This window comes from Leptosomus discolor, chromosome 22, assembly GCF_034619465.1.
Source record: "Leptosomus discolor isolate bLepDis1 chromosome 22, bLepDis1.hap2, whole genome shotgun sequence".
NCBI lineage: Eukaryota > Metazoa > Chordata > Aves > Leptosomiformes > Leptosomidae > Leptosomus > Leptosomus discolor.
The window spans coordinates 8,742,787-8,767,964 of record NC_141412.1 but is presented as its reverse complement, the minus strand read 5'-3'; positions in this window follow the sequence as shown (position 1 = coordinate 8,767,964).

The following is a 25,178-nucleotide window of genomic DNA, read 5'->3' as shown; positions in this document are numbered from 1 at the left end:
GCTTACTTTCAGCTCTACGTCGGGACGTGCGTTGGGCTCTACGTCGGGACGTGCGTTGAGTTCTACATCTGTAGTTAGCTAACAATCAGCTCTACGTCGGGACATGCGTTGGGCGCTACGTCGGGACGTGCGTTGGGCTCTACGTCGGGACGTGCGCTGGGCTCTACGTCGGGACGTACGTTGGGCTCTACGTCGGGACGTGCGTTGGGCTCTACGTCGGGATTTAGCTTACTTTCAGTTCCACGTCGGGACGTGCGTTGGCCACTACGTCGGGACTTGCGTTGGGCTCTACGTCGGGACGTGCGTTGGGCTCTACGTCTGTAGTTAGCTAATTTCAGCTCTACGTCGGGACGTGCGTTGGGCTCTACGTCTGTAGTTAGCTAACTTTCAGCTCTACGTCGGGACGTGCGTTGGCCTCTAAGTCGGGACGTGCGTTGGGCTCTACGTCGGGACGTGCGTTGGCCTCTACGTCGGGATTTAGCTTACTTTCAGCTCTAGATCGGGACGTGCGTTGGGCGCTACGTCGGGACGTGCGTTGGGCGCTACTTCGGGACGTGCGTTGGGCGCTACGTCGCGATTTAGCTTACTTTCAGCTCTACGTCGGGACGTGCGTTGGGCTCTACGTCGGGACGTGCGTTGGGCTCTACGTCGGGATTTAGCTTACTTTCAGCTCTATGTTGGGACGTGCGTTAGCCTCTACGTCGGGATTTAGCTTACTTTCAGCTCTACGTCGGGACGTGCGTTGGGCTCTACGTCGGGACGTGCGTTGGGCTCTACGTCGGGACGTGCGTTGGGCTCTACATCTGTAGTTAGCTAACTTTCAGCTCTACGTCGGGACGTGCGTTGGGCTCTACGTCTGTAGTTAGCTAATTTCAGCTCTACGTCGGGACGTGCGTTGGGCTCTACGTCTGTAGTTAGCTAACTTTCAGCTCTACGTCGGGACGTGCGTTGGCCTCTAAGTCGGGACGCGCGTTGGGCTCTACGTCGGGACGTGCGTTGGCCTCTACGTCGGGATTTAGCTTACTTTCAGCTCTAGATCGGGACGTGCGTTGGGCGCTACGTCGGGACGTGCGTTGGGCGCTACTTCGGGACGTGCGTTGGGCGCTACGTCGCGATTTAGCTTACTTTCAGCTCTACGTCGGGACGTGCGTTGGGCTCTACGTCGGGACGTGCGTTGGGCTCTACGTCGGGACGTGCGTTGGGCTCTACGTCGGGATTTAGCTTACTTTCGCCTCTACGTCGGGACGTGCGTTGGCCTCTACGTCAGGACGTGCGTTGTCCTCTACGTCGGGACGTGCGTTGGCCTCTACGTCGGGACGTGCGTTGGCCTCTACGTCGGGATTTAGCTTACTTTCAGCTCTACGTCGGGACGTGCGTTGGGCGCTACGTCGGGACGTGCGTTGGGCGCTACTTCGGGACGTGCGTTGGGCGCTACGTCGGGATTTAGCTTACTTTCAGCTCTAAGTCGGGACGTGCGTTGGCCTCTACGTCGGGACATGCGTTGTCCTCTACGTCGGGACGTGCGTTGGCCTCTACGTCGGGACGTGCGTTGGCCTCTACGTCGGGACGTGCGCTGGCCTCTACGTCGGGATTTAGCTTTCTTTAAGCTCTACGTCGGGACGTGCGTTGGGCGCTACGTCGGGACGTGCGTTGGGCGCTACTTCGGGACGTGCGTTGGGCGCTACGTCGGGATTTAGCTTACTTTCAGCTCTACGTCGGGACGTGCGTTGGGCTCTACGTCGGGACGTGCGTTGGGCTCTACGTCGGGATTTAGCTAACTTTCAGCTCTACGTCGGGACGTGCGTTGGGCACTACGTCGGGACGTGCGTTGGGCTCTACGTAGGGACGTGCGTTGGGCTCTACGTCGGGATTTAGCTTACTTTCAGCTCTACGTCGGGACGTGCGTTGGGTTCTACGTCGGGACGTGCGTTGGGCTCTACGTCGGGACGTGCGTTGGGCTCTACGTCGGGATTTAGCTTACTTTCAGCTCTACGTCGGGACGTGCGTTGGGCTCTACGTCGGGACGTGCGTTGGGCTCTACGTCGGGACGTGCGTTGGGCTCTACATCTGTAGTTAGCTAACTTTCAGCTCTACGTCGGGACGTGCGTTGGGCTCTACGTCTGTAGTTAGCTAATTTCAGCTCTACGTCGGGACGTGCGTTGGGCTCTACGTCTGTAGTTAGCTAACTTTCAGCTCTACGTCGGGACGTGCGTTGGGCTCTACATCTGTAGTTAGCTAACTTTCAGCTCTACGTCAAGACGTGCGTTGGGCGCTACGTCGGAACGTGCGTTGGGCTCTACGTCGGGACGTGCGTTGGGCTCTACGTCGGGACGTGCGTTGGGCTCTACGTCGGGATTTAGCTTACTTTCAGCTCTACGTCGGGACGTGCATTGGCCTCTACGTCGGGATTTAGCTTACTTTCAGCTCTACGTCGGGACGTGCGTTGGGCTCTACGTCGGGACGTGCGTTGGGCTCTACGTCGGGACGTGCGTTAGACTCTACATCGGGACGTGTGTTGGGCTCTACGTCGGGACGTGCGTTGGCCTCTACGTCTGTAGTTAGCTAACTTTCAGCTCTACGTCGGGACGTGCGTTGGGCTCTACGTCTGTAGTTAGCTAACTTTCAGCTCTACGTCGGGACGTGCGTTGGGCGCTACGTCGGGACGTGCGTTGGGCCCTACGTCAAGACGTGCGTTGGGCTCTACGTTGGGATTTAGCTTACTTTCAGCTCTACGTCGGGACGTGCGTTGGGCTCTACGTCGGGACGTGCGTTGAGTTCTACATCTGTAGTTAGCTAACAATCAGCTCTACGTCGGGACATGCGTTGGGCGCTACGTCGGGACGTGCGTTGGGCTCTACGTCGGGACGTGCGCTGGGCTCTACGTCGGGACGTACGTTGGGCTCTACGTCGGGACGTGCGTTGGGCTCTACGTCGGGATTTAGCTTACTTTCAGTTCCACGTCGGGACGTGCGTTGGCCACTACGTCGGGACTTGCGTTGGGCTCTACGTCGGGACGCGCGTTGGGCTCTACGTCGGGACGCGCGTTGGGCTCTACGTCGGGATGCGTGTTGGGCTCTACGTCGGGATGCGCGTTGGGCTCTACGTCTGTAGTTAGCTAAGTTTTAGTTCTACGTCGGGACGTGCGTTGGGCTCTGCGTCGGGATTTAGCTTACTTTCAGCTCTACGTCGGGACGTGCGTTGGGCTCTACGTCGGGACGTGCGTTGGGCTCTACGTCGGGATTTAGCTTACTTTCAGCTCTACGTCGGGACGTGCGTTGGCCTCTACGTCGGCATTTAGCTTACTTTCAGCTCTACGTCGGGACGTGCGTTGGTCTCTACGTCGGGACGTGCGTTGGGCTCTACGTCGAGACGTGCGTTGGGCTCTACGTCGGGACGTGCGTTGGGTTCTACGTCGGGACGTGCGTTGGGCTCTACGTCTGTAGTTAGCTAACTTTCTGCTCTACGTCGGGACGTGCGTTGGGCACTACGTCTGTAGTTAGCTAACTTTCAGCTCTACGTCGGGACGTGCGTTGGGCTCTACGTCGGGACGTGCGTTGGGATCTACGTCGGGATTTAGCTTACTTTCAGCTCTACGTCGGGACGTGCGTTGGCCTCTACGTCGGGACGTGCGTTGGGCGCTACGTCGGGACGCGCGTTCGGCTCTTCGTCTGTAGTTAGCTAACTTTCAGCTCTACGTCGGGACGTGCGTTGGGCTCTACGTCGGGACGTGCGTTGGGCTCTACGTCGGGACTTGCGTTGGGCTCTACGTCGGGATTTAGCTTACTTTCAGCTCTACGTCGGGACGTGCGTTGGGCTCTACGTCGGGACGTGCGTTGGGCTCTACGTCGGGACGTGCATTGGGCTCTACGTCGGGACGTGCGTTGGGCTCTACGTCGGGATTTAGCTTACTTTCAGCTCTACGTCGGGACGTGCGTTGGGCTCTACGTCGGGACGTGCGTTGGGCTCCACGTCGGGTTTTAGCTTACTTTCAGGTCTACGTCGGGACGTGCGTTGGGCTCTACGTCGGGACGTGCGTTGGGCTCTACGTCGGGACGTGCGTTGGGCTCTACGTTGGGATTTAGCTTACTTTCAGCTCTACGTCGGGACGTGCGTTGGGCTCTACGTCGGGACGTGCGTTGGGCTCTACGTCTGTAGTTAGCTAACTTTCAGCTCTACGTCGGGACGTGCGTTGGGCGCTACGTCGAGACGTGCGTTGAGCTCTACGTCGGGACGTGCGTTGGGCTCTACGTTGGGATTTAGCTTACTTTCAGCTCTACGTCGGGACGTGCGTTGGGCTCTACGTCGGGACGTGCGTTGGGCTCTACGTCGGGACGTGCGTTGGGCTCTACATCTGTAGTTAGCTAACTTTCAGCTCTACGTCGGGACGTGCGTTGGGCTCTACGTCTGTAGTTAGCTAATTTCAGCTCTACGTCGGGACGTGCGTTGGGCTCTACGTCTGTAGTTAGCTAACTTTCAGCTCTACGTCGGGACGTGCGTTGGGCTCTACATCTGTAGTTAGCTAACTTTCAGCTCTACGTCAAGACGTGCGTTGGGCGCTACGTCGGAACGTGCGTTGGGCTCTACGTCGGGACGTGCGTTGGGCTCTACGTCGGGACGTGCGTTGGGCTCTACGTCGGGATTTAGCTTACTTTCAGCTCTACGTCGGGACGTGCATTGGCCTCTACGTCGGGATTTAGCTTACTTTCAGCTCTACGTCGGGACGTGCGTTGGGCTCTACGTCGGGACGTGCGTTGGGCTCTACGTCGGGACGTGCGTTAGACTCTACATCGGGACGTGTGTTGGGCTCTACGTCGGGACGTGCGTTGGCCTCTACGTCTGTAGTTAGCTAACTTTCAGCTCTACGTCGGGACGTGCGTTGGGCTCTACGTCTGTAGTTAGCTAACTTTCAGCTCTACGTCGGGACGTGCGTTGGGCGCTACGTCGGGACGTGCGTTGGGCCCTACGTCAAGACGTGCGTTGGGCTCTACGTTGGGATTTAGCTTACTTTCAGCTCTACGTCGGGACGTGCGTTGGGCTCTACGTCGGGACGTGCGTTGAGTTCTACATCTGTAGTTAGCTAACAATCAGCTCTACGTCGGGACATGCGTTGGGCGCTACGTCGGGACGTGCGTTGGGCTCTACGTCGGGACGTGCGCTGGGCTCTACGTCGGGACGTACGTTGGGCTCTACGTCGGGACGTGCGTTGGGCTCTACGTCGGGATTTAGCTTACTTTCAGTTCCACGTCGGGACGTGCGTTGGCCACTACGTCGGGACTTGCGTTGGGCTCTACGTCGGGACGCGCGTTGGGCTCTACGTCGGGACGCGCGTTGGGCTCTACGTCGGGATGCGTGTTGGGCTCTACGTCGGGATGCGCGTTGGGCTCTACGTCTGTAGTTAGCTAAGTTTTAGTTCTACGTCGGGACGTGCGTTGGGCTCTGCGTCGGGATTTAGCTTACTTTCAGCTCTACGTCGGGACGTGCGTTGGGCTCTACGTCGGGACGTGCGTTGGGCTCTACGTCGGGATTTAGCTTACTTTCAGCTCTACGTCGGGACGTGCGTTGGCCTCTACGTCGGCATTTAGCTTACTTTCAGCTCTACGTCGGGACGTGCGTTGGTCTCTACGTCGGGACGTGCGTTGGGCTCTACGTCGAGACGTGCGTTGGGCTCTACGTCGGGACGTGCGTTGGGTTCTACGTCGGGACGTGCGTTGGGCTCTACGTCTGTAGTTAGCTAACTTTCTGCTCTACGTCGGGACGTGCGTTGGGCACTACGTCTGTAGTTAGCTAACTTTCAGCTCTACGTCGGGACGTGCGTTGGGCTCTACGTCGGGACGTGCGTTGGGATCTACGTCGGGATTTAGCTTACTTTCAGCTCTACGTCGGGACGTGCGTTGGCCTCTACGTCGGGACGTGCGTTGGGCGCTACGTCGGGACGCGCGTTCGGCTCTTCGTCTGTAGTTAGCTAACTTTCAGCTCTACGTCGGGACGTGCGTTGGGCTCTACGTCGGGACGTGCGTTGGGCTCTACGTCGGGACGTGCGTTGGGCTCTACGTCGGGATTTAGCTTACTTTCAGCTCTACGTCGGGACGTGCGTTGGGCTCTACGTCGGGACGTGCGTTGGGCTCTACGTCGGGACGTGCATTGGGCTCTACGTCGGGACGTGCGTTGGGCTCTACGTCGGGATTTAGCTTACTTTCAGCTCTACGTCGGGACGTGCGTTGGGCTCTACGTCGGGACGTGCGTTGGGCTCCACGTCGGGTTTTAGCTTACTTTCAGGTCTACGTCGGGACGTGCGTTGGGCTCTACGTCGGGACGTGCGTTGGGCTCTACGTCGGGACGTGCGTTGGGCTCTACGTTGGGATTTAGCTTACTTTCAGCTCTACGTCGGGACGTGCGTTGGGCTCTACGTCGGGACGTGCGTTGGGCTCTACGTCTGTAGTTAGCTAACTTTCAGCTCTACGTCGGGACGTGCGTTGGGCGCTACGTCGAGACGTGCGTTGAGCTCTACGTCGGGACGTGCGTTGGGCTCTACGTTGGGATTTAGCTTACTTTCAGCTCTACGTCGGGACGTGCGTTGGGCTCTACGTCGGGACGTGCATTGGGCTCTACGTCGGGACGTGCGTTGGTCTCTACGTCGGGAGTTAGCTTACTTTCAGCTCCACGTCGGGACGCGCGTTGGGCTCTACGTCGGGATTTAGCTTACTTTCAGCTCTACGTCGGGACGTGCATTGGGCTCTCCGTCGGGACGTGCGTTGGGGTCTACGTCGGGACGTGCGTTGGGCTCTACGTCGGTATTTAGCTTACTTTCAGGTCTACGTCGGGACGTGCGTTGGGCTCTACATCGGGACGTGCGTTGGGCTCTACGTCGGGACGTGCGTTGGGCTCTACGTCGGGACGTGCGTCGGGCACTACGTCGGGACGTGCGTTGGGCGCTACGTCGAGACGTGCGTTGAGCTCTACGTCGGGACGTGCGTTGGGCTCTACGTCGGGATTTAGCTTACTTTCAGCTCTACGTCGGGACGTGCGTTGGGCTCTACGTCGGGACGTGCGTTGGGCGCTACGTCGGGACGTGCGTTGGGCTCTACGTCGGGACGTGCGTTGGGCTCTACGTTGGGATTTAGCTTACTTTCAACTCTACGTCGGGACGTGCGTTGGGCTCTACGTCGGGACGTGCGTTGGGCTCTACGTCTGTAGTTAGCTAACTTTCAGCTCTACGTCGGGACGTGCGTTGGGCGCTACGTCGGGACGTGCGTTGGGCGCTACGTCGGGACGTGCGCTGGGCTCTACGTCGGGACGTGCGTTGGGCTCTACGTCGGGACGTGCGTTGGGCTCTACGTCGGGATTTAGCTTACTTTCAGCTCCAAGTCGGGACGTGCGTTGGGCACTACGTCGGGACGTGCGTTGGGCTCTACGTCGGGACGCGCGTTGGGCTCTACGTCTGTAGTTAGCTAACTTTTAGCTCTATGTCGGGACGCGCGTTGGGCTCTACGTCTGTAGTTAGCTAACTTTCAGCTCTACGTCGGGACGCGCGTTGGGCTCTACGTCGGGACGTGCGTTGGGCTCTACATCTGTAGTTAGCTAACTTTCAGCTCTACGTCGGGACGTGCGTTGGTCGCCACGTCGGGACGTGCGTTGGGCTTTACGTCGGGACGTTCGTTGGGCTCTACGTCGGGACGTGCGTTGGGCTCTACGTCGGGATTTAGCTTACTTTCAGCTCTACGTCGGGACGTGCGTTGGCCTCTACGTCGGGACGTGCGTTGGCCTCTACGTCGGGACGTGCGTTGGCCTCTACGTCGGGATTTAGCTTACTTTCAGCTCTACGTCAGGACGTGCATTGGCCTCTACGTTGGGACGTGTGTTGGCCTCTACGTCGGGACGTGCGTTGGCCTCTACGTCGTGATTTAGCTTACTTTCAGGTCTACGTCGGTACGTGCGTTGGGCTCTACGTCGGGACGTGTGTTGGGCTCTACGTCGGGACACGCGTTGGGCTCTACGTCGGGACGCGCGTTGGGCTCTACGTCTGTAGTTAGCTAACTTTTAGCTCTACATCGGGACGCGCGTTGGGCTCTTCGTCTGTAGTTAGCTAACTTTCAGCTCTACGTCGGGACGTGCGTTGGGCTCTACGTCTGTAGTTAGCTAACTTTCAGCTCTACGTCGGGACGTGCGTTGGGCGCTACGTCGGGACGTGCGTTGGGCGCTACGTCGGGATTTAGCTAACTTTCAGCTCTACGTCGGGACGCGCGTTGGGCTCTACGTCGGGACGTGCGTTGGGCTCTACATCTGTAGTTAGCTAACTTTCAGCTCTACGTCGGGACGTGCGTTGGTCGCCACGTCGGGACGTGCGTTGGGCTTTACGTCGGGACGTTCGTTGGGCTCTACGTCGGGACGTGCGTTGGGCTCTACGTCGGGATTTAGCTTACTTTCAGCTCTACGTCGGGACGTGCGTTGGCCTCTACGTCGGGACGTGCGTTGGCCTCTACGTCGGGACGTGCGTTGGCCTCTACGTCGGGATTTAGCTTACTTTCAGCTCTACGTCGGGACGTGCGTTGGGCGCTACGTCGGGACGTGCGTTGGGCGCTACTTCGGGACGTGCGTTGGGCGCTACGTCGGGATTTAGCTTACTTTCAGCTCTACGTCGGGACGTGCGTTGGGCTCTATGTCGGGACGTGCGGTGGGCTCTACGTCGAAACGTGCGTTGGGCTCTACGTCGGGACGTGCTTTGGGCTCTACGTCGGGATTTAGCTTACTTTCAGCTCTACGTCGGGACGTGCGTTGGCCTCTACTTCGGGATTTAGCTTACTTTCAGCTCTACGTCGGGACGTGCGTTGGGCTCTACGTCTGGACGTGCGTTGGGCTCTACGTCGGGACGTGCGTTGGGCTCTACGTCGGTACGTGCGTTGGGCTCTACGTCGGGATTTAGCTTACTTTCAGCTCTACGTCGGGACGTGCGTTGGGCTCTATGTCTGTAGTTAGCTAACGTTCTGCTCTACGTCGGGACGTGCGTTGGGGTCTACGTCTGTAGTTAGCTAACTTTCAGCTCTATGTCTGGATGTGCGTTGGGCGCTACGTCGGGACGTGCGTTGGGCTCTACGTCGGGACGTGCGTTGGGCTCTACGTCGGGATTTAGCTTACTTTCAGCTCTACGTCAGGACGTGCATTGGCCTCTACATTGGGACGTGTGTTGGCCTCTACGTCGGGACGTGCGTTGGCCTCTACGTCGTGATTTAGCTTACTTTCAGGTCTACGTCGGTACGTGCGTTGGGCTCTACGTCGGGACGTGTGTTGGGCTCTACGTCGGGACACGCGTTGGGCTCTACGTCGGGACGCGCGTTGGGCTCTCCGTCTGTAGTTAGCTAACTTTCAGCTCTACATCGGGACGCGCGTTGGGCTCTTCGTCTGTAGTTAGCTAACTTTCAGCTCTACGTCGGGACGTGCGTTGGGCTCTACGTCTGTAGTTAGCTAACTTTCAGCTCTACGTCGGGAACTGCGTTGGGCGCTACGTCGGGACGTGCGTTGGGCGCTACGTCGGGATTTAGCTTACTTTCAGCTCTACGTCGGGACGTGCGTTGGGCTCTACGTCGGGACGTGCGTTGGGCTCTACGTCGGGATGTGCGCTGGCCTCTACGTCGTGACGTGCGCTGGCCTCTACGTCGGGACGTGCGTTGGCCTCTACGTCGGGATTTAGCTTACTTTCAGCTCGACGTCGGGACGTGCGTTGGCCGGTACGTCGGGACGTGTGTTGGCCTCTACGTCGGGATTTAGCTTACTTTCAGCTCTACGTCGGGACGTGCGTTGGCCTCTACGTCGGGATTTAGCTTACTTTCAGCTCTACGTCGGGACATGCGTTGGGCTCTACGTCGGGACGTGCGTTGGGCTCTACGTCGGGACGTGCGTTGGGCTCTACGTCGGGATTTAGCTTACTTTCAGCTCTACGTTGGGACGTGCGTTGGCCTCTACGTCGGGATTTAGCTTACTTTCAGCTCTACGTCGGGACGTGCGTTGGGCTCTACGTCTGTAGTTAGCTAACTTTCAGCTCTACGTCGGGACGTGCGTTGGGCTCTACGTCGGGACGTGCGTTGGGCTCTACGTCGGGACGTGCGTTGGGCTCTACGTCGGCATTTAGCTTAATTTCAGCTCTACGTCGGGACGTGCGTTGGCCTCTACGTCGGGACGTGCGTTGTCCTCTATGTCGGTACGTGCGTTGGCCTCTAAGTCGGGACGTGCGTTGGCCTCTACGTCGGGACGTGCGTTGGCCTCTACGTCGGGATTTAGCTTACTTTCATCTCTACGTCGGGACGTGCGTTGGGCGCTATTTCGGGACGTGCGTTGGGCGCTACGTCGGGACGTGCGTTGGGCTCTACGTCGGGACGTGCGTTGGGCTCTACGTCGGGACGTGCGTTGGGCTCTACGTCGGGATTTAGCTTACTTTCAGCTCTACGTCGGGACGTGCGTTGGGCTCTACGTCGGGACGTGCGTTGGGCTCTACGTCGGGACGTGCGTTGGGCTCTACGTCGGGATGTGCGTTGGGCTCTACGTCGGGACGCGCGTTGGGCTGTACGTCTGTAGTTAGCTAACTTTCAGCTCTACGTCGGGACGCGCGTTGGGCTCTTCGTCTGTAGTTAGCTAACTTTCAGCTCTACGTCGGGACGTGCGTTGGGCTCTACGTCGGGACGTGCGTTGGGCTCTACGTTGGGACGTGCGTTGGGCTCTACGTCGGGACGTGCGTTGGCCTCTACGTCGGGATTTAGCTTACTTTCAGCTCCACGTCGGGACGCGCGTTGGGCTCTAAGTCGGGACGCGCGTTGGGCTCTACGTCGGGACGTGCGTTGGGCTCTACGTCGGGACGTGCGTTGGGCTCTACGTCTGTAGTTAGCTAACTTTCAGCTCTACGTCGGGACGTGCGTTGGGCGCTACGTCGGGATTTAGCTTACTTTCAGCTCCACGTCGGGACGCGCGTTGGGCTCTACGACGGGACGCGCGTTGGGCTCTACGTCGGGACGTGCGTTGGGCTCTACGTCTGTAGTTAGCTAACTTTCAGCTCTACGTCGGGACGTGCGTTGGGCTCTACGTCTGTAGTTAGCTAACTTTCAGCTCTACGTCGGGACGTGCGTTGGGCGCTACGTCGGGACGTGCGTTGGGCTCTACGTCGGGACGTGCGTTGGGCTCTACGTCGGGACGTGCGTTGGGCTCTACGTCGGGATTTAGCTTACTTTCAGCTCTACGTCGGGACGCGCGTTGGCCTCTACGTCGGGACGCGCGTTGGCCTCTACGTCGGGACGTGCGTTGGCCTCTACGTCGGGATTTAGCTTACTTTCAGCTCTATGTTGGGACGTGCGTTAGCCTCTACGTCGGGATTTAGCTTACTTTCAGCTCTACGTCGGGACGTGCGTTGGGCTCTACGTCGGGACGTGCGTTGGGCTCTACGTCGGGACGTGCGTTGGGCTCTACATCTGTAGTTAGCTAACTTTCAGCTCTACGTCGGGACGTGCGTTGGGCTCTACGTCTGTAGTTAGCTAATTTCAGCTCTACGTCGGGACGTGCGTTGGGCTCTACGTCTGTAGTTAGCTAACTTTCAGCTCTACGTCGGGACGTGCGTTGGCCTCTAAGTCGGGACGTGCGTTGGGCTCTACGTCGGGACGTGCGTTGGCCTCTACGTCGGGATTTAGCTTACTTTCAGCTCTAGATCGGGACGTGCGTTGGGCGCTACGTCGGGACGTGCGTTGGGCGCTACTTCGGGACGTGCGTTGGGCGCTACGTCGCGATTTAGCTTACTTTCAGCTCTACGTCGGGACGTGCGTTGGGCTCTACGTCGGGACGTGCGTTGGGCTCTACGTCGGGATTTAGCTTACTTTCAGCTCTATGTTGGGACGTGCGTTAGCCTCTACGTCGGGATTTAGCTTACTTTCAGCTCTACGTCGGGACGTGCGTTGGGCTCTACGTCGGGACGTGCGTTGGGCTCTACGTCGGGACGTGCGTTGGGCTCTACGTCTGTAGTTAGCTAATTTCAGCTCTACGTCGGGACGTGCGTTGGGCTCTACGTCTGTAGTTAGCTAACTTTCAGCTCTACGTCGGGACGTGCGTTGGCCTCTAAGTCGGGACGTGCGTTGGGCTCTACGTCGGGACGTGCGTTGGCCTCTACGTCGGGATTTAGCTTACTTTCAGCTCTAGATCGGGACGTGCGTTGGGCGCTACGTCGGGACGTGCGTTGGGCGCTACTTCGGGACGTGCGTTGGGCGCTACGTCGCGATTTAGCTTACTTTCAGCTCTACGTCGGGACGTGCGTTGGGCTCTACGTCGGGACGTGCGTTGGGCTCTACGTCGGGACGTGCGTTGGGCTCTACGTCGGGATTTAGCTTACTTTCGCCTCTACGTCGGGACGTGCGTTGGCCTCTACGTCAGGACGTGCGTTGTCCTCTACGTCGGGACGTGCGTTGGCCTCTACGTCGGGACGTGCGTTGGCCTCTACGTCGGGATTTAGCTTACTTTCAGCTCTACGTCGGGACGTGCGTTGGGCGCTACGTCGGGACGTGCGTTGGGCGCTACTTCGGGACGTGCGTTGGGCGCTACGTCGGGATTTAGCTTACTTTCAGCTCTAAGTCGGGACGTGCGTTGGCCTCTACGTCGGGACATGCGTTGTCCTCTACGTCGGGACGTGCGTTGGCCTCTACGTCGGGACGTGCGTTGGCCTCTACGTCGGGACGTGCGTTGGCCTCTACGTCGGGATTTAGCTTACTTTAAGCTCTACGTCGGGACGTGCGTTGGGCGCTACGTCGGGACGTGCGTTGGGCGCTACTTCGGGACGTGCGTTGGGCGCTACGTCGGGATTTAGCTTACTTTCAGCTCTACGTCGGGACGTGCGTTGGGCTCTACGTCGGGACGTGCGTTGGGCTCTACGTCGGGATTTAGCTAACTTTCAGCTCTACGTCGGGACGTGCGTTGGGCACTACGTCGGGACGTGCGTTGGGCTCTACGTAGGGACGTGCGTTGGGCTCTACGTCGGGATTTAGCTTACTTTCAGCTCTACGTCGGGACGTGCGTTGGGTTCTACGTCGGGACGTGCGTTGGGCTCTACGTCGGGACGTGCGTTGGGCTCTACGTCGGGATTTAGCTTACTTTCAGCTCTACGTCGGGACGTGCGTTGGGCTCTACGTCGGGACGTGCGTTGGGCTCTACGTCGGGACGTGCGTTGGGCTCTACATCTGTAGTTAGCTAACTTTCAGCTCTACGTCGGGACGTGCGTTGGGCTCTACGTCTGTAGTTAGCTAATTTCAGCTCTACGTCGGGACGTGCGTTGGGCTCTACGTCTGTAGTTAGCTAACTTTCAGCTCTACGTCGGGACGTGCGTTGGGCTCTACATCTGTAGTTAGCTAACTTTCAGCTCTACGTCAAGACGTGCGTTGGGCGCTACGTCGGAACGTGCGTTGGGCTCTACGTCGGGACGTGCGTTGGGCTCTACGTCGGGACGTGCGTTGGGCTCTACGTCGGGATTTAGCTTACTTTCAGCTCTACGTCGGGACGTGCATTGGCCTCTACGTCGGGATTTAGCTTACTTTCAGCTCTACGTCGGGACGTGCGTTGGGCTCTACGTCGGGACGTGCGTTGGGCTCTACGTCGGGACGTGCGTTAGACTCTACATCGGGACGTGTGTTGGGCTCTACGTCGGGACGTGCGTTGGCCTCTACGTCTGTAGTTAGCTAACTTTCAGCTCTACGTCGGGACGTGCGTTGGGCTCTACGTCTGTAGTTAGCTAACTTTCAGCTCTACGTCGGGACGTGCGTTGGGCGCTACGTCGGGACGTGCGTTGGGCCCTACGTCAAGACGTGCGTTGGGCTCTACGTTGGGATTTAGCTTACTTTCAGCTCTACGTCGGGACGTGCGTTGGGCTCTACGTCGGGACGTGCGTTGAGTTCTACATCTGTAGTTAGCTAACAATCAGCTCTACGTCGGGACATGCGTTGGGCGCTACGTCGGGACGTGCGTTGGGCTCTACGTCGGGACGTGCGCTGGGCTCTACGTCGGGACGTACGTTGGGCTCTACGTCGGGACGTGCGTTGGGCTCTACGTCGGGATTTAGCTTACTTTCAGTTCCACGTCGGGACGTGCGTTGGCCACTACGTCGGGACTTGCGTTGGTCTCTACGTCGGGACGCGCGTTGGGCTCTACGTCGGGACGCGCGTTGGGCTCTACGTCGGGATGCGTGTTGGGCTCTACGTCGGGATGCGCGTTGGGCTCTACGTCTGTAGTTAGCTAAGTTTTAGTTCTACGTCGGGACGTGCGTTGGGCTCTGCGTCGGGATTTAGCTTACTTTCAGCTCTACGTCGGGACGTGCGTTGGGCTCTACGTCGGGACGTGCGTTGGGCTCTACGTCGGGATTTAGCTTACTTTCAGCTCTACGTCGGGACGTGCGTTGGCCTCTACGTCGGCATTTAGCTTACTTTCAGCTCTACGTCGGGACGTGCGTTGGTCTCTACGTCGGGACGTGCGTTGGGCTCTACGTCGAGACGTGCGTTGGGCTCTACGTCGGGACGTGCGTTGGGTTCTACGTCGGGACGTGCGTTGGGCTCTACGTCTGTAGTTAGCTAACTTTCTGCTCTACGTCGGGACGTGCGTTGGGCACTACGTCTGTAGTTAGCTAACTTTCAGCTCTACGTCGGGACGTGCGTTGGGCTCTACGTCGGGACGTGCGTTGGGATCTACGTCGGGATTTAGCTTACTTTCAGCTCTACGTCGGGACGTGCGTTGGCCTCTACGTCGGGACGTGCGTTGGGCGCTACGTCGGGACGTGCGTTGGGCGCTACGTCGTGACGTGCGTTGGCCTCTACGTCGGGACGTGCGTTGGCCTCTACGTCGGGATTTAACTTACTTTCAGCTCTACGTCGGGACGTGCGTTGGCCTCTACGTCGGGACGTGCGTTGGGCTCTACGTCGGGACACGCGTTGGGCTCTACGTCGGGACGCGCGTTGGGTTCTACGTCTGTAGTTAGCTAACTTTCAGCTCTACGTCGGGACGCGCGTTCGGCTCTTCGTCTGTAGTTAGCTAACTTTCAGCTCTACGTCGGGACGTGCGTTGGGCTCTACGTCGGGACGTGCGTTGGGCTCTACGTCGGGACGTGCGTTGGGCTCTACGTCGGGATTTAGCTTACTTTCAGCTCTACGTCGGGACGTGCGTTGGGCTCTACGTCGGGACGTGCGTTGGGCTCTACGTCGGGACGTGCATTGGGCTCTACGTCGGGACGTGCGTTGGGCTCTACGTCGGGATTTAGCTTACTTTCAGCTCTACGTCGGGACGTGCGTTGGGCTCTACGTCGGGACGTGCGTTGGGCTCCACGTCGGGTTTTAGCTTACTTTTAGGTCTACGTCGGGACGTGCGTTGGGCTCTACGTCGGGACGTGCGTTGGGCTCTACGTCGGGACGTGCGTTGGGCTCTACGTTGGGATTTAGCTTACTTTCAGCTCTACGTCGGGACGTGCGTTGGGCTCTACGTCGGGACGTGCGTTGGGCTCTACGTCTGTAGTTAGCTAACTTTCAGCTCTACGTCGGGACGTGCGTTGGGCTCTACGTCTGTAGTTAGCTAACTTTCAGCTCTACGTCGGGACGTGCGTTGGGCGCTACGTCGAGACGTGCGTTGAGCTCTACGTCGGGACGTGCGTTGGGCTCTACGTCGGGACGTGCGTTGGGCTCTACGTCGGGACGTGCGTTGGGCTCTACATCTGTAGTTAGCTAACTTTCAGCTCTACGTCGGGACGTGCGTTGGGCTCTACGTCTGTAGTTAGCTAATTTCAGCTCTACGTCGGGACGTGCGTTGGGCTCTACGTCTGTAGTTAGCTAACTTTCAGCTCTACGTCGGGACGTGCGTTGGCCTCTAAGTCGGGACGTGCGTTGGGCTCTACGTCGGGACGTGCGTTGGCCTCTACGTCGGGATTTAGCTTACTTTCAGCTCTAGATCGGGACGTGCGTTGGGCGCTACGTCGGGACGTGCGTTGGGCGCTACTTCGGGACGTGCGTTGGGCGCTACGTCGCGATTTAGCTTACTTTCAGCTCTACGTCGGGACGTGCGTTGGGCTCTACGTCGGGACGTGCGTTGGGCTCTACGTCGGGATTTAGCTTACTTTCAGCTCTATGTTGGGACGTGCGTTAGCCTCTACGTCGGGATTTAGCTTACTTTCAGCTCTACGTCGGGACGTGCGTTGGGCTCTACGTCGGGACGTGCGTTGGGCTCTACGTCGGGACGTGCGTTGGGCTCTACATCTGTAGTTAGCTAACTTTCAGCTCTACGTCGGGACGTGCGTTGGGCTCTACGTCTGTAGTTAGCTAATTTCAGCTCTACGTCGGGACGTGCGTTGGGCTCTACGTCTGTAGTTAGCTAACTTTCAGCTCTACGTCGGGACGTGCGTTGGCCTCTAAGTCGGGACGTGCGTTGGGCTCTACGTCGGGACGTGCGTTGGCCTCTACGTCGGGATTTAGCTTACTTTCAGCTCTAGATCGGGACGTGCGTTGGGCGCTACGTCGGGACGTGCGTTGGGCGCTACTTCGGGACGTGCGTTGGGCGCTACGTCGCGATTTAGCTTACTTTCAGCTCTACGTCGGGACGTGCGTTGGGCTCTACGTCGGGACGTGCGTTGGGCTCTACGTCGGGACGTGCGTTGGGCTCTACGTCGGGATTTAGCTTACTTTCGCCTCTACGTCGGGACGTGCGTTGGCCTCTACGTCAGGACGTGCGTTGTCCTCTACGTCGGGACGTGCGTTGGCCTCTACGTCGGGACGTGCGTTGGCCTCTACGTCGGGATTTAGCTTACTTTCAGCTCTACGTCGGGACGTGCGTTGGGCGCTACGTCGGGACGTGCGTTGGGCGCTACTTCGGGACGTGCGTTGGGCGCTACGTCGGGATTTAGCTTACTTTCAGCTCTAAGTCGGGACGTGCGTTGGCCTCTACGTCGGGACATGCGTTGTCCTCTACGTCGGGACGTGCGTTGGCCTCTACGTCGGGACGTGCGTTGGCCTCTACGTCGGGACGTGCGTTGGCCTCTACGTCGGGATTTAGCTTACTTTAAGCTCTACGTCGGGACGTGCGTTGGGCGCTACGTCGGGACGTGCGTTGGGCGCTACTTCGGGACGTGCGTTGGGCGCTACGTCGGGATTTAGCTTACTTTCAGCTCTACGTCGGGACGTGCGTTGGGCTCTACGTCGGGACGTGCGTTGGGCTCTACGTCGGGATTTAGCTAACTTTCAGCTCTACGTCGGGACGTGCGTTGGGCACTACGTCGGGACGTGCGTTGGGCTCTACGTAGGGACGTGCGTTGGGCTCTACGTCGGGATTTAGCTTACTTTCAGCTCTACGTCGGGACGTGCGTTGGGTTCTACGTCGGGACGTGCGTTGGGCTCTACGTCGGGACGTGCGTTGGGCTCTACGTCGGGATTTAGCTTACTTTCAGCTCTACGTCGGGACGTGCGTTGGGCTCTACGTCGGGACGTGCGTTGGGCTCTACGTCGGGACGTGCGTTGGGCTCTACATCTGTAGTTAGCTAACTTTCAGCTCTACGTCGGGACGTGCGTTGGGCTCTACGTCTGTAGTTAGCTAATTTCAGCTCTACGTCGGGACGTGCGTTGGGCTCTACGTCTGTAGTTAGCTAACTTTCAGCTCTACGTCGGGACGTGCGTTGGGCTCTACATCTGTAGTTAGCTAACTTTCAGCTCTACGTCAAGACGTGCGTTGGGCGCTACGTCGGAACGTGCGTTGGGCTCTACGTCGGGACGTGCGTTGGGCTCTACGTCGGGACGTGCGTTGGGCTCTACGTCGGGATTTAGCTTACTTTCAGCTCTACGTCGGGACGTGCATTGGCCTCTACGTCGGGATTTAGCTTACTTTCAGCTCTACGTCGGGACGTGCGTTGGGCTCTACGTCGGGACGTGCGTTGGGCTCTACGTCGGGACGTGCGTTAGACTCTACATCGGGACGTGTGTTGGGCTCTACGTCGGGACGTGCGTTGGCCTCTACGTCTGTAGTTAGCTAACTTTCAGCTCTACGTCGGGACGTGCGTTGGGCTCTACGTCTGTAGTTAGCTAACTTTCAGCTCTACGTCGGGACGTGCGTTGGGCGCTACGTCGGGACGTGCGTTGGGCCCTACGTCAAGACGTGCGTTGGGCTCTACGTTGGGATTTAGCTTACTTTCAGCTCTACGTCGGGACGTGCGTTGGGCTCTACGTCGGGACGTGCGTTGAGTTCTACATCTGTAGTTAGCTAACAATCAGCTCTACGTCGGGACATGCGTTGGGCGCTACGTCGGGACGTGCGTTGGGCTCTACGTCGGGACGTGCGCTGGGCTCTACGTCGGGACGTACGTTGGGCTCTACGTCGGGACGTGCGTTGGGCTCTACGTCGGGATTTAGCTTACTTTCAGTTCCACGTCGGGACGTGCGTTGGCCACTACGTCGGGACTTGCGTTGGGCTCTACGTCGGGACGCGCGTTGGGCTCTACGTCGGGACGCGCGTTGGGCTCTACGTCGGGATGCGTGTTGGGCTCTACGTCGGGATGCGCGTTGGGCTCTACGTCTGTAGTTAGCTAAGTTTTAGTTCTACGTCGGGACGTGCGTTGGGCTCTGCGTCGGGATTTAGCTTACTTTCAGCTCTACGTCGGGACGTGCGTTGGGCTCTACGTCGGGACGTGCGTTGGGCTCTACGTCGGGATTTAGCTTACTTTCAGCTCTACGTCGGGACGTGCGTTGGCCTCTACGTCGGCATTTAGCTTACTTTCAGCTCTACGTCGGGACGTGCGTTGGTCTCTACGTCGGGACGTGCGTTGGGCTCTACGTCGAGACGTGCGTTGGGCTCTACGTCGGGACGTGCGTTGGGTTCTACGTCGGGACGTGCGTTGGGCTCTACGTCTGTAGTTAGCTAACTTTCTGCTCTACGTCGGGACGTGCGTTGGGCACTACGTCTGTAGTTAGCTAACTTTCAGCTCTACGTCGGGACGTGCGTTGGGCTCTACGTCGGGACGTGCGTTGGGATCTACGTCGGGATTTAGCTTACTTTCAGCTCTACGTCGGGACGTGCGTTGGCCTCTACGTCGGGACGTGCGTTGGGCGCTACGTCGGTACGTGCGTTGGGCGCTACGTCGTGACGTGCGTTGGCCTCTACGTCGGGACGTGCGTTGGCCTCTACGTCGGGATTTAACTTACTTTCAGCTCTATGTCGGGACGTGCGTTGGCCTCTACGTCGGGACGTGCGTTGGGCTCTACGTCGGGACACGCGTTGGGCTCTACGTCGGGACGCGCGTTGGGTTCTACGTCTGTAGTTAGCTAACTTTCAGCTCTACGTCGGGACGCGCGTTCGGCTCTTCGTCTGTAGTTAGCTAACTTTCAGCTCTACGTCGGGACGTGCGTTGGGCTCTACGTCGGGACGTGCGTTGGGCTCTACGTCGGGACGTGCGTTGGGCTCTACGTCGGGATTTAGCTTACTTTCAGCTCTACGTCGGGACGTGCGTTGGGCTCTACGTCGGGACGTGCGTTGGGCTCTACGTCGGGACGTGCATTGGGCTCTACGTCGGGACGTGCGTTGGGCTCTACGTCGGGATTTAGCTTACTTTCAGCTCTACGTCGGGACGTGCGTTGGGCTCTACGTCGGGACGTGCGTTGGGCTCCACGTCGGGTTTTAGCTTACTTTTAGGTCTACGTCGGGACGTGCGTTGGGCTCTACGTCGGGACGTGCGTTGGGCTCTACGTCGGGACGTGCGTTGGGCTCTACGTTGGGATTTAGCTTACTTTCAGCTCTACGTCGGGACGTGCGTTGGGCTCTACGTCGGGACGTGCGTTGGGCTCTACGTCTGTAGTTAGCTAACTTTCAGCTCTACGTCGGGACGTGCGTTGGGCTCTACGTCTGTAGTTAGCTAACTTTCAGCTCTACGTCGGGACGTGCGTTGGGCGCTACGTCGAGACGTGCGTTGAGCTCTACGTCGGGACGTGCGTTGGGCTCTACGTTGGGATTTAGCTTACTTTCAGCTCTACGTCGGGACGTGCGTTGGGCTCTACGTCGGGACGTGCATTGGGCTCTACGTCGGGACGTGCGTTGGTCTCTACGTCGGGAGTTAGCTTACTTTCAGCTCCACGTCGGGACGCGCGTTGGGCTCTACGTCGGGATTTAGCTTACTTTCAGCTCTACGTCGGGACGTGCATTGGGCTCTCCGTCGGGACGTGCGTTGGGGTCTACGTCGGGACGTGCGTTGGGCTCTACGTCGGTATTTAGCTTACTTTCAGGTCTACGTCGGGACGTGCGTTGGGCTCTACATCGGGACGTGCGTTGGGCTCTACGTCGGGACGTGCGTTGGGCTCTACGTCGGGACGTGCGTCGGGCACTACGTCGGGACGTGCGTTGGGCGCTACGTCGAGACGTGCGTTGAGCTCTACGTCGGGACGTGCGTTGGGCTCTACGTCGGGATTTAGCTTACTTTCAGCTCTACGTCGGGACGTGCGTTGGGCTCTACGTCGGGACGTGCGTTGGGCGCTACGTCGGGACGTGCGTTGGGCTCTACGTCGGGACGTGCGTTGGGCTCTACGTTGGGATTTAGCTTACTTTCAACTCTACGTCGGGACGTGCGTTGGGCTCTACGTCGGGACGTGCGTTGGGCTCTACGTCTGTAGTTAGCTAACTTTCAGCTCTACGTCGGGACGTGCGTTGGGCGCTACGTCGGGACGTGCGTTGGGCGCTACGTCGGGACGTGCGCTGGGCTCTACGTCGGGACGTGCGTTGGGCTCTACGTCGGGACGTGCGTTGGGCTCTACGTCGGGATTTAGCTTACTTTCAGCTCCAAGTCGGGACGTGCGTTGGGCACTACGTCGGGACGTGCGTTGGGCTCTACGTCGGGACGCGCGTTGGGCTCTACGTCTGTAGTTAGCTAACTTTTAGCTCTATGTCGGGACGCGCGTTGGGCTCTACGTCTGTAGTTAGCTAACTTTCAGCTCTACGTCGAAACGCGCGTTGGGCTCTACGTCGGGACGTGCGTTGGGCTCTACATCTGTAGTTAGCTAACTTTCAGCTCTACGTCGGGACGTGCGTTGGTCGCCACGTCGGGACGTGCGTTGGGCTTTACGTCGGGACGTTCGTTGGGCTCTACGTCGGGACGTGCGTTGGGCTCTACGTCGGGATTTAGCTTACTTTCAGCTCTACGTCGGGACGTGCGTTGGCCTCTACGTCGGGACATGCGTTGGCCTCTACGTCGGGACGTGCGTTGGCCTCTACGTCGGGATTTAGCTTACTTTCAGCTCTACGTCGGGACGTGCGTTGGGCGCTACGTCGGGACGTGCGTTGGGCGCTACTTCGGGACGTGCGTTGGGCGCTACGTCGGGATTTAGCTTACTTTCAGCTCTACGTCGGGACGTGCGTTGGGCTCTACGTCGGGACGTGCGTTGGGCTCTACGTCGGGATTTAGCTTACTTTCAGCTCTACGTCAGGACGTGCATTGGCCTCTACGTTGGGACGTGTGTTGGCCTCTACGTCGGGACGTGCGTTGGCCTCTACGTCGTGATTTAGCTTACTTTCAGGTCTACGTCGGTACGTGCGTTGGGCTCTACGTCGGGACGTGTGTTGGGCTCTACGTCGGGACACGCGTTGGGCTCTACGTCGGGACGCGCGTTGGGCTCTACGTCTGTAGTTAGCTAACTTTTAGCTCTACATCGGGACGCGCGTTGGGCTCTTCGTCTGTAGTTAGCTAACTTTCAGCTCTACGTCGGGACGTGCGTTGGGCTCTACGTCTGTAGTTAGCTAACTTTCAGCTCTACGTCGGGACGTGCGTTGGGCGCTACGTCGGGACGTGCGTTGGGCGCTACGTCGGGATTTAGCTAACTTTCAGCTCTACGTCGGGACGCGCGTTGGGCTCTACGTCGGGACGTGCGTTGGGCTCTACATCTGTAGTTAGCTAACTTTCAGCTCTACGTCGGGACGTGCGTTGGTCGCCACGTCGGGACGTGCGTTGGGCTTTACGTCGGGACGTTCGTTGGGCTCTACGTCGGGACGTGCGTTGGGCTCTACGTCGGGATTTAGCTTACTTTCAGCTCTACGTCGGGACGTGCGTTGGCCTCTACGTCGGGACGTGCGTTGGCCTCTACGTCGGGACGTGCGTTGGCCTCTACGTCGGGATTTAGCTTACTTTCAGCTCTACGTCGGGACGTGCGTTGGGCGCTACGTCGGGACGTGCGTTGGGCGCTACTTCGGGACGTGCGTTGGGCGCTACGTCGGGATTTAGCTTACTTTCAGCTCTACGTCGGGACGTGCGTTGGGCTCTATGTCGGGACGTGCGGTGGGCTCTACGTCGAAACGTGCGTTGGGCTCTACGTCGGGACGTGCTTTGGGCTCTACGTCGGGATTTAGCTTACTTTCAGCTCTACGTCGGGACGTGCGTTGGCCTCTACTTCGGGATTTAGCTTACTTTCAGCTCTACGTCGGGACGTGCGTTGGGCTCTACGTCGGGACGTGCGTTGGGCTCTACGTCGGGACGTGCGTTGGGCTCTACGTCGGTACGTGCGTTGGGCTCTACGTCGGGATTTAGCTTACTTTCAGCTCTACGTCGGGACGTGCGTTGGGCTCTACGTCGGGACGTGCGTTGGGCTCTATGTCTGTAGTTAGCTAACGTTCTGCTCTACGTCGGGACGTGCGTTGGGGTCTACGTCTGTAGTTAGCTAACTTTCAGCTCTATGTCTGGATGTGCGTTGGGCGCTACGTCGGGACGTGCGTTGGGCTCTACGTCGGGACGTGCGTTGGGCTCTACGTCGGGATTTAGCTTACTTTCAGCTCTACGTCAGGACGTGCATTGGCCTCTACGTTGGGACGTGTGTTGGCCTCTACGTCGGGACGTGCGTTGGCCTCTACGTCGTGATTTAGCTTACTTTCAGGTCTACGTCGGTACGTGCGTTGGGCTCTACGTCGGGACGTGTGTTGGGCTCTACGTCGGGACACGCGTTGGGCTCTACGTCGGGACGCGCGTTGGGCTCTCCGTCTGTAGTTAGCTAACTTTCAGCTCTACATCGGGACGCGCGTTGGGCTCTTCGTCTGTAGTTAGCTAACTTTCAGCTCTACGTCGGGACGTGCGTTGGGCTCTACGTCTGTAGTTAGCTAACTTTCAGCTCTACGTCGGGACGTGCGTTGGGCGCTACGTCGGGACGTGCGTTGGGCGCTACGTCGGGATTTAGCTTACTTTCAGCTCTACGTCGGGACGTGCGTTGGGCTCTACGTCGGGACGTGCGTTGGGCTCTACGTCGGGATGTGCGCTGGCCTCTACGTCGTGACGTGCGCTGGCCTCTACGTCGGGACGTGCGTTGGCCTCTACGTCGGGATTTAGCTTACTTTCAGCTCTACGTCGGGACGTGCGTTGGCCGGTACGTCGGGACGTGTGTTGGCCTCTACGTCGGGATTTAGCTTACTTTCAGCTCTACGTCGGGACGTGCGTTGGCCTCTACGTCGGGATTTAGCTTACTTTCAGCTCTACGTCGGGACATGCGTTGGGCTCTACGTCGGGACGTGCGTTGGGCTCTACGTCGGGACGTGCGTTGGGCTCTACGTCGGGATTTAGCTTACTTTCAGCTCTACGTTGGGACGTGCGTTGGCCTCTACGTCGGGATTTAGCTTACTTTCAGCTCTACGTCGGGACGTGCGTTGGGCTCTACGTCTGTAGTTAGCTAACTTTCAGCTCTACGTCGGGACGTGCGTTGGGCTCTACGTCGGGACGTGCGTTGGGCTCTACGTCGGGACGTGCGTTGGGCTCTACGTCGGCATTTAGCTTAATTTCAGCTCTACGTCGGGACGTGCGTTGGCCTCTACGTCGGGACGTGCGTTGTCCTCTATGTCGGTACGTGCGTTGGCCTCTAAGTCGGGACGTGCGTTGGCCTCTACGTCGGGACGTGCGTTGGCCTCTACGTCGGGATTTAGCTTACTTTCATCTCTACGTCGGGACGTGCGTTGGGCGCTATTTCGGGACGTGCGTTGGGCGCTACGTCGGGACGTGCGTTGGGCTCTACGTCGGGACGTGCGTTGGGCTCTACGTCGGGACGTGCGTTGGGCTCTACGTCGGGATTTAGCTTACTTTCAGCTCTACGTCGGGACGTGCGTTGGCCTCTACGTCGGGACGTGCGTTGGCCTCTACGTCGGGATTTAGCTTACTTTCAGCTCTTCTTCGGGACGAGCGTTGGCCTCTACGTCGGGACGTGCGTTGGCATCTACGTCGGGATTTAGCTTACTTTCAGCTCTACGTCGGGACGTGCGTTGGGCTCTACGTCGGGATTTAGCTTACTTTCAGCTCTACGTCGGGACGTGCGTTGGGCTGTACGTCGGGACGTGCGTTGGGCTCTACGTCGGGACGTGCGTTGGGCTCTACGTCTGTAGTTAGCTAACTTTCAGGTCTACGTCGGGACGTGCGTTGGGCTCTATGTCGGGACGTGCGTTGGGCTCTACGTCGGGTCGTGCGTTGGGCTCTACGTCGGGACGTGCGTTGGGCTCTACGTCGTGACGTGCGTTCGGCTTTACGTCGGGACGCGCGTTGGGCTCTACGTCTGTAGTTAGCTAACTTTCTGCTCTACGTCGGGATGTGCGTTGGGCTCTACGTCTGTAGTTAGCTAACTTTCAGCTCTACGTCGGGACGTGCGTTGGGCGCTACGTCGGGACGTGCGTTGGGCTCTACGTCGGGATTTAGCTTACTTTCAGCTCTACGTCAGGACGTGCGTTGGCCTCTACGTCGAGACGTGCGTTGGCCTCTACGTCGGGATTTAGCTTACTTTCAGGTCTACGTCGGGACACGCGTTGGGCTCTTCGTCTGTAGTTAGCTAACTTTCAGCTCTACGTCTTGACGCGCGTTGGGCTCTACGTCTGTAGTTAGCTAACTTTCAGCTCTACGTCGGGACGTGCGTTGGGCGCTACGTCGGGACGTGCGTTGGGCGCTACGTCGGGATTTAGCTTACTTTCAGCTCTACGTCGGGACGTGCGTTGGGCTCTATGTCGGGACGTGCGTTGGGCTCTACGTCGGGACGTGCGTTGGGCTCTACGTCGGGACGTGCTTTGGGCTCTACGTCGGGATTTAGCTTACTTTCAGCTCTACGTCGGGACGTGCGTTGGCCTCTACGTCGGGACGTGCATTGGCCTCTATGTCGGGACGTGCGTTGGCCTCTACGTCGGGACGTGCGTTGGCCTCTACGTCGGGA